Source organism: Balearica regulorum, chromosome 16, assembly GCF_011004875.1.
Source record: "Balearica regulorum gibbericeps isolate bBalReg1 chromosome 16, bBalReg1.pri, whole genome shotgun sequence".
Classification (NCBI taxonomy): domain Eukaryota; kingdom Metazoa; phylum Chordata; class Aves; order Gruiformes; family Gruidae; genus Balearica; species Balearica regulorum.
The window spans coordinates 1,959,506-1,968,736 of NC_046199.1; the positions used below are offsets into that span (position 1 = coordinate 1,959,506).

General features: G+C 44.1%; 1 long non-coding RNA gene across 2 annotated transcripts in view; it reads right to left on the minus strand.

The window, feature by feature from the left end:
- Nucleotides 1–9,231, minus strand: part of LOC142604174 (uncharacterized) — a 44,466-nt gene that overhangs the window by 4,409 nt on the left and 30,826 nt on the right. Inside the window, exons 2-3 of one of the 2 annotated variants that reach the window (XR_012838065.1) lie at nt 6,724–6,812; nt 1,569–1,834 (exon numbers count right to left, since the gene is read on the minus strand). This is a non-coding gene — a long non-coding RNA (uncharacterized LOC142604174). Of the gene's footprint in view, nt 1–1,568; nt 1,835–6,723; nt 6,813–9,231 lie in introns of those variants that run through there. The other variant, XR_012838064.1, reaches the window with a different exon arrangement.

A 9,231-nucleotide genomic window follows, 5' to 3' on the forward strand; every position in this document is an offset into this window, starting at 1 on the left:
GTTATGCTGACATTTTCCCAGGCACTTGGCTTAGCTCTGCCCACGAGCTCCACGCAGCTCACCCAGCCATCCTGCAAAGACGAAAGCTGAAGGAAACAGAAGTGTGTCACAAGTCAGTCTTACTTGGTAACCTCTGCCCCTTCAGCTAATAAATCTGACTTATAAAAACCAAACGCAAAACTGCACATCTAAAAAGAAAGCATGCAGGCTGTACCTACAGAATGGGTGACTGGGAAGCAGCAACCATACAAAGGCTCTAGCACCTAACCAGGAATGAATGAACAGTGTCCCAGGGTCTCCAGTTCAGGCAGTAAGGTAACTTAATTAGGTGGTTGTGAATGCTCTGTAGAGTTGCATCAGATACAAAAGTTGTATTGAGTTTAATAAAGGGAACACTTTGCATGGCTTAGACTTCTGGAGGCTGCAGAAGCCTGGATTGTCCTGAACAGTAGAAGAGCAGCTACACATGGAGCTGGCTGCTCCTGGAAACTGGACAGGCTGCACCTATACCTGCTCCATTCTGCAGCAGTGCTATGTCTGGAGGACTCGGTATGTGTATCTTCCCCCCAACCTCTGCATTTGCTCTTCCCACACCTCTACAATGAGCTGTAATTTTAAGTCCTCAGAGGTCTGCAGTTGCTGTGCTTGAGTAAAGTTCCTCCAATTTAATGAGTCTCTATGTAGGTGCTTACTGACTGATCTCCAAAGTACCGATACATTTTCACCTTCTATCTGTAAGGGGATTGTCTGCAGTTCTTGCATCTAATCCTGGCTTTCCCCAGTGCTACTATCCAGGAGAATTTAAATGTTCTTGATCCCATATTGCCTTCTGGGATCAAGGGTATAATGGTTGGGCAAGTATCCTTGCAGTGAACAAGACTGATAGTAGGTTTTTAGAGTTAAAGAGATGAGAACCAGAAAACTAGGAGGTACTGTTGGAAGGGAGGTAACAGAAGATGTGTTCAAACCATGCCTCTCTGCGCAGCAACCAGCACCTGCATTTGTCAGTAACAACGCTAAGTGTGTGCTCTGAATCTCTCCCTGGAGAAGCTGCTCTCAGCTGGCTGACTGCATGGGGAGCCTGGCCTTGGGGTGGTGGAAGCATCTAAAGTGGAATACTGCTGTTTGGTCTAGGCTAGTTGACTGCCAGATAGGCTGAAGTACAGTGAATTCTTACCTTCTTTGTCTCTTTTTTTGATGACTTAAAAAAAACAAAACCCCAAACCCCAACAAACTCAGTGTAGTTATTCTTTTAGAACAGCACAGCATGAAGCCACTCAATATATGTGCAGATGACTAGTCCTACTGATTATCTTAGATCCATGCAGGTCTGTTAGTACTAATATTGTCTGCCCTGCTTTGCTGTTCTTAGTACGAAGCTGTTTCCAATAAAAGGTGCAAATGACATTTTTGCAAGGCTGACTTTGAACTAGGGAGGCCCAAGAGCTCTAGATGTAAGCGCAGACACAGCTATCTCCAGCTGTGTGCCAGATGGGGACAAAAGGATACCAGAGATTGACCTGCTATCTTGAGGTTATTGGCACCAGCTGTACTCACCAGTTGTGGATTTAGGTGTCCCCGCTTGGGATTTGTCTCCACCACAGAAGAAAACGTTAGTTTTCCCAGTCTGAGTGGATATAGCCCACCCTGGGCTAGAACTGGTATGAAATTAAGCTCCACTTTTGTTCTAAGTCATGCTGTACTTGCTGGTTCTTGGTTGCTCCATGCATTCAGTCCCAGTGTATTGTGGAACAGCTTGTCTGGCCTTTCTTAGCTTCTGTGGGAGTGTATTTTTAACTCCCATCTTGGTTAAATTAATCGCCAGCAACACGGCCTGTTGGTTGTTACACATACCGCATTAAAGAGAAAGGGGAGAGATTCAGGTGATAAGGCAGAATGGAAGAAGTGTTGACAGTAGTATATTTTGCTAGTGGGGCAAGGCTGAACGCATGTGTGGCAGAGGAGAAAATTCAGAACTTAATTGTTGGGTGCTGGTTCTGGAGAAGTCCTGCTGTACTGAGTGCAGAGATTGCATTACTGTGCAAATACGGCACGACCAGCATGTCTTCTCTTGTGGTTTCAGAACTCCTGCCAGAAAAGGCAACCTGTATGAGGATCTGCTTTAGATCTTCAACAATATCAGAGCTATGGTGGTTAAGGTCAGTCAGCGGCTAACTCGAGGAACAGAGAGCTAGGGCCTCAGAGAAGGCAAAAGGAAGAGGATGCAACATGAATTTACCACTTCTTATAAAGCAATACTAAAGACAGAAACTAAAACTAGTTCAATGCCCAGGAAAGGCAAGTGTAGTAAGGAGTCTGTCTGATTTGCAGTCTTTTACCTCAGAAGTGGATACTAGGACAATTTACAAAGGATATTCTGCAATAATAGCATGAATGTGCACAGAGAAAATTTGGAAGGCCAAAGTGGGATATAGCTAATAAGGGACAAAACCTACAACAAGAAAATATCTCCAAGAACATTGCTATAAAGACCAAGTCCAAGGAAAATGCTGATCTCTGCCTGTGGTGGGTTGACCCTGGCTGGGGCCAGGTGCCCACCAGAGCTGCTCTATCTCTCCCCTCGTTCACTAGACAGGGGAGGAAAAGTACAATGAAAAGCTCATGGGTGAAGATAAGGACAGGGAGAGATCACTCACTAATTATCATCACGAGCAAAACAGACCGAACTTAGAGAGGGAATTCATCTTATTTATTACTAAGCAAAACAGAGTAGAGGAATGAGAAATAAAATCAACTCTTAAAACACCTCCCCCCACCCCTCCCATCTTCCCGGGCTCAACTTCACTCCTGGCTTCAACCTCCTCCCCCCTCAGCGGCACAGGGGGACGGGGAATGGGGGTTACGGTCAGTTCATCACACGGTGTTTCTGCTGCTTCTTCATCCTCAGGGGGAGGACTCCTCTCATCGTTCCCCTGCTCCAGCCTGGGGTCCCTCTCACGGGAGACAGTCCTTCACGACCTTCTCCAACGTGAGTCTCCTCCACGGGGTGCAGACCTTCAGGAGCAAACTGCTCCAGCGTGGGTCCCCCACGGGGTCACAAGTCCTGTCAGCAAACCTGCTCTGGCGTGGGCTCCTCTCTCCACAGATCCACAGGTCCTGCCAGGAGCTTGCTCCAGGGCGGGCTTCCCACGGGGTCACAGCCTCCTTCAGGTGCCTCCACCTGCTTCAGCGTGGGGTTCTCCACGGGCTGCAGGTGGAATCTCTACACCCCCTCATCCTCCCTCCATGGGCTGCAGGGGGACAGCCTGCTTCACCATGGTCTTCACCACGGGCTGCAGGGGAATCTCTGCTCCGGCACCTGGAGCACCTCCTGCCCCTCCTTCTGCACTGACCTTGGTGTCTGCAGAGTTTCTTACATCTTCTCACTCCTCTCTCTGGCTGCAAAAGCTCTCTGACTGTTTTTTCTCTTTCTTAAATATGTTATCCCAGAGGCGCTGATTGGCTTGGCCTTGGCCAGCGGCGGGTCCGTCTTGGAGCCGGCTGGCATTGGCTCTGTCAGACACAGGGGAAGCTTCTAGCAGCTTCTCACAGAAGCCGCCACCCCTGTAGCCCCCCCGCTACCAAAACCTTGCCACGCAAACCCAACACACTGCCTTAAAAGAAAAATATTAAATTGAAGAGTTAGCAACTGTATTGCTTCAGTTCTTATGAAAATGTCCAATTGTAATCAGGCAGCTTACAATATAAAGAAGTTAAACATCTTGGACTATGATGTGAAGTGAACAGGCCAGAGGAAAGTTGACCCAACTCAAGATTTCCACATCAGGTGGGCTTGATGTATTTCATCTCAATGTAAATTTGAGGAGATGGAGAAGACTGGGTGTGACCAGCCAGTAACCAGCCCTAGCTGTCAAGGATGGGGGAGACAATAAACAGGGGAGTCATGTTCCTGCTGGTTTTCCCCACAATGTCACCAAACAAGCTGCTGGCAAGATAAAAAGCCCTTGCAGCTATTGATATGCAGCACTATCACATTTCTTGGCTTAGTAAGACTTCAGATACATTGCACTTTTGTGAGTATGGAGAAACATGTTCTGAATGAGGCTTCTAAGATAGCTGTAAAACTGCTGGAAAAACATGGAAGCTCTGTCAACAGCTCCCTGTCGGAGATGAAAGATGCATGGAGGGTACTTAATGTGGAGCAGGAATAATCAATTTTTTAAATACGAATCAGGGAACCAATGGCTATATAACAGTTCTGCAGGAAAAAAATCTGGCAGCAGAGCCCACAGATGCTGTGGGTTCAGATCCAGCTTGTGAACCATTGCAGTGATTGTTCACAGTCTGTCTCTGAGCCCACTGCATCATGCTACGCCAGAAAGCATGAGCAGCCGGATGGTGTAGAACAATGTGGAATAGACCTTCCCTTCCATACAGTGCTCAGGCCTTTGCTGCAGTGATACGTCCAATGCTGGACACTAAAAGAAGAAAAGCAGGGAGCGTGAAAGGGTGCAGGAGTGACTAGTAAGTATTTTAAAAACAGAAAACCGGAACCTAAAGAGCTGCGCTTCTGTCTTTGGGGAGCTAGTAGCATTTGAATGAATAAATCCTGGAACACTGGTTATTATTGGGTTACTGTAAAAGCAGAACGGGGAAGAACAAGCAGAAATGTGAAAATACCACCTATAGCTGGTATTTTCCAATATATGAACATGCCAAATATTCTGACTTTCAGAGAAGAGACAAGTTACTGCTGAGCTGATCCCAAAGCAATTAAAAGCTTTGGCTCGGCAGTTAAGTCCTTTAAGCAAAAAGATATGTATTGTATCCTCTGCTAGGTGAGGAAGGCAGCTTAACTGTGAGTGACCCAAGGCAATGCTACTGCTTCTGACCTAGAAGTTATAAAAATTGAACTAAATAAAGCTCCTGCAATAGCAAATAGTCAGTGTGCTACGTGAGCTTCAAAAGCAAGAGCAAAAATAGAAGAGCGAGGGGAAAAAAATACAATCTAGGGGAGCATAAGTCCAACAAAGAACAGAAATATACTTGGAATTGAAAGCTTCTGTTTGTGGTCTTTTAAATAAGAGCTGGACAGGCTCCAAATTATGACCAGGCTGCATTTAAAACACAGTTAGTAGATGGCCTGATCCCAGGAATGTGTCCATGCGTGTAGATGTGGGAACAGCAGCTCTGGAGTAGGGATGTCCATCATCTGCTTTACCAGTGCCTGTGGACTAGAGTGCCCTGCAGGGACGGGGAATTTACAAGGTGACAGGGCAATAAGAAACCCAGGATACTGCTGGGTACTGATGGCCCATCAGCCACCTGGCTACCAACTGCCAGTAAGTAGGGGGTACAAGAAGAACTATTAAGCTTGAATCTGTTACTGGATGCACAGCAAAATCCAAAGAAGTTGGACCTATTGAAGTACATAGTGGCTTCAGGAGAACTAGAACACTTTGTGCACAGCCTAATGCTAACAGCCTGCTAGAAGTGTAAGAGCAAGACCCTCTGCCTCTAGCCTTTTTGTCAGACAATGCATTAATACTGGATTTAGCAAACCTCCTCATCCTCTGTCACACAGAAAGTCAAAATACCCTTGGCCACAGTGGAAAGCTGGGAGCCCACCCACAGAGGCACAGTAGTGCGAGGAGTTGTTGTACAGTGCCACGTGCCTGTAGGAATCCCATTTGGCGTGTCCTGAAAGCAGATGGCAAGCCTCATCAGCTAACATCTTTTTGTTTGTTTACTAATAATTCCAATTTAATTTCTAATGTAGGAATTTGTATCAACAATGTTTTTATTGATAATTTTTAGGATTAAATGCTATTATGCACCAAACAACACCTGTTGCAGTAAAAAAGAAATGCTAGGAGCCCTAAATGTCATAGTGGCTGGGGAAAAGTGGTTCAGGGTAATAAACTTGGCAAATGCATTACTTGCCCATCATCTGGATGCAGGAAAAAAATATCATAAGCTGATAAAGCCCATGTCTCATGTGTAGATGTAGTGTTTCATGGTCACTCAAATAGAAGTTAAAAAGTGAATTAACAAATGTTATCTATAGTTATGGAAACAGGATTCAAAGTAAGTTAGGAAAAGACCTACCTGGTACAGAACAAAATAAAATGCCTGGGAGTACATTTGGATGGGAAGGCTGTCTTTGCAGGGGCTCTTCTAGAAACACACTCACAACTTCAGACAGTGATGGTGTGTGAGGCCTGCCTGAACCAGGTTGGTCTGTCCTGCACAAACCTTTGAACCCCAAAACTTGGAATTCTTTGCAGAAACATGCCCACTGGCATTTCAGGAATGGCATTTCAGGCAGTACTGGCTGTGCTGGTGTAGGCAGCGCTTACGCTGACATGGTAAATATGGGTGTAAAGGTCTTGTGTCAGCAAGGAGGCTGTGAATGAGGTTGGTTATTGGGGTGCTGTTATCCAGCTCTCTAGATGTATACATGGGGAAGAGCAGCATTTGGGGAAGGGCAGCAGCAGAAATAAATTATTGTGGATGTGCTTTGCTTTTTTAGATAACCCACTCTCCTCATAAAGGATGAAATTCAAGACTGTTGCCCTGACCCTTGCAGCATGAATAAGAAGGATGGGGGAGTATCCATGTGTAGGCGGTTGTGCCATACCTTAAGTTTATGAAGTTTGTTTCCCCTTCCACTATTTCTCAGTTTCTCCTTTTTTTAGAAAAACAAAGAAACCTCAAAATCCCAATAAACCCACAGTCCCATACTGGCAAATAAAGTCCTACCTGTTTCCAGACACAGTCCAAGCTGTTGTCATTCACTCCTGTCTCAGAAGACCCCCCTGGGTAACTGATCCTTGTTTTGTTTCTGGTAGCTGCAAAATGAGAATTACATTGATGAGAAGGAATTCGGAATATGAAATGAAAGCTTTCATGTTTAGAACTGCACAATAAGGTCCTCAAAAGAGCAAATAATCCTGTCAATCTCAGGAGTCGCCTGAGAAAGAACTAAGGTCATCATTTAAAACAGGGTAGGTAAACTACATTAAACCCTGTATAGATCTTAATTTAAATGGCTTAAATTCAGTTTAGCTTGATGAATTATCACAGGCTGAACTATAAAGTTATGTACATAATTTTCTCATTTTCTTCCTCTTCTCAACTTCAAATACATAGAATTAGAGGCACATTTGCTAGATTTAAAATTATTTTTTTGCATTACTGTCCTCAGGGAGGAAATTCTTCGTAGATAAAATCTGAACAAAAGCTGACAAAAATTTTACCCTACCAGTATTTTCTTTCTAATCGAAGCAAAACTGCTAAAGACAGAGCATACAAGTCATACCAGGCAGAACCGCAACCACCAGAGCCACAGCCCTACTGAGCCCTTGAGCAGCCACAGGTGGTTCCTCTCCTGCCACCCACCAATGCTGCCCCAGGGGCATCCTGATGCTGTTCTGCATATCAAAGTCTGTTCTTGCCCTAGATCCATGTTAAAGTGCGATGAGGAAGGTGGTTATTTTTACTACAGCCCTTTAGGAGGAGCGGAGAATTGTTGAGGAGATTTGAATCTGCCTTGATGCGATCCTGGATGAAGCACATGGAAAGCAGGACCAGCACTGCTGAACTACAGTGCCAAGACACTTCTATTAAATCTTAATGAGCAAAGAGCGCACTGGTCTAGTTTTAGATGTTGCTTTTTTAGATTTTTAATAGGACAGCAAATCAGGCAGGAAGTAATGTAAATTGGAAACAGAAATGTCATTTTTCATTCACATCTCTCACATATGAAGTGGCTGAGGCAGAGAAGGACCAGATGGCAGGCTTTGAAAATTAGGTGTGGAGATGGGGAAACCAGCAGGGGATTAGGGGAGAAGAGAGACCTTTGCAGCTGGATTTCTTTCCCTGTCTTTGTTTCTAAGGTCCCAGAAATTTTTTCTCTCTCTTCCCTTCCTGGCCAAGAATTCATTAGATTCCCTAATCTGCTAGGCTTTACATTCATTACAGAAAAACGTGCCTGGTCTTTCCTTGTTCTTTCTTTTTCTTTCTTTCTCTCTTTCACCCTCCATTTTTCTTTGTTTCTGCTTCCATTCCCTCTCACTAGTTTTCTTGTCTATTTTTCTTTCCTGTGCCGATTTGGATTTCAAAAATTGTACTGATATATCAATACAGCTTGTTGTAGACTCTTTGCCTTCCCGAGAGGTTCTTGTGATTGGGAGACAATGATTTGGACAACTGGGTCATTTGCATTAGATGACTTACCAAGATCAGTTATTTTTCAGATATGATTGTTGTGATTGCTGAAACTTTTGCTGTAGTCCCATTCTGTACCACAGATAAAGATGTGTTTCAAGGTGCTGTATCCCGGAAAATAAGAATGAACTGTATTGCAGGTTTATTGCTGGTTAGTTAATATTGATGTTTTGATCCCCTCCTGTATTTTACCCCCATACACTGCAAGAAAAAAAGTGCAACCATTCTTGGCTCAACCTTATTCAAGCCCTACCATTTGCACTCAAAAAAAATCAACTTGGAGGGATATTACATCATAAAATACTTCATAAACATGGCGGTAAGGTTGCTACATCCTTTGTAGATAACGTGTAAAGTATATAATACGTGGACTTAGTTCCTTACTTAAGCTATAAAACCCACTTTTTCATTCTTTTGAAATGCGAGATTTAAAGGTTGTGGTGTGGGCAAACATGTCTACTTTTAAGACAATTAACAGCAAACAACTTCCATGTTGTGTTTGGGGAAACTTTGAGTGGTGCACGTCTTGCCTTTTTTTATTGTTGTAGAGAAAGTTAGTTGAAACTTAGAGCTAGCAGCTTAGACATTAATAGCTAGACTGGACAAAGCCTATAGATCGTGGCATGTGAACTGTAACAACTGTATGACAACATGCCGAATACCTAACTAAAGAATTGGCCAAAACCGACCTAAGAGGATGTGATACCGGATATAAGATGATGATCGCTTAGCAACTGCTTAGTAACAAAACAGCAAACAAATCAAACCAATAAAAACCAATAAAAAGCAAGAAGACCCCAGACCTTAATATTAATATTGGTCTGAACTATCGCATGAGGGGAGGGGAACTTAGATTGTAAGGGTATAAATGCCCAGGAATTTCTTTGTTCAGGGTCCCTCTTCAGAGGCACCCAGCTCGAGCTGTAGTGCTATTAATAGAAAGCACTGTCATAAAGGAGTTTGTCTTTTGGCTTATGGGGAAACTTAGCATCAAGTGCTGCTATGTTGGCTGGCGTATGTAATTTCCGTAACAGTTTGGTG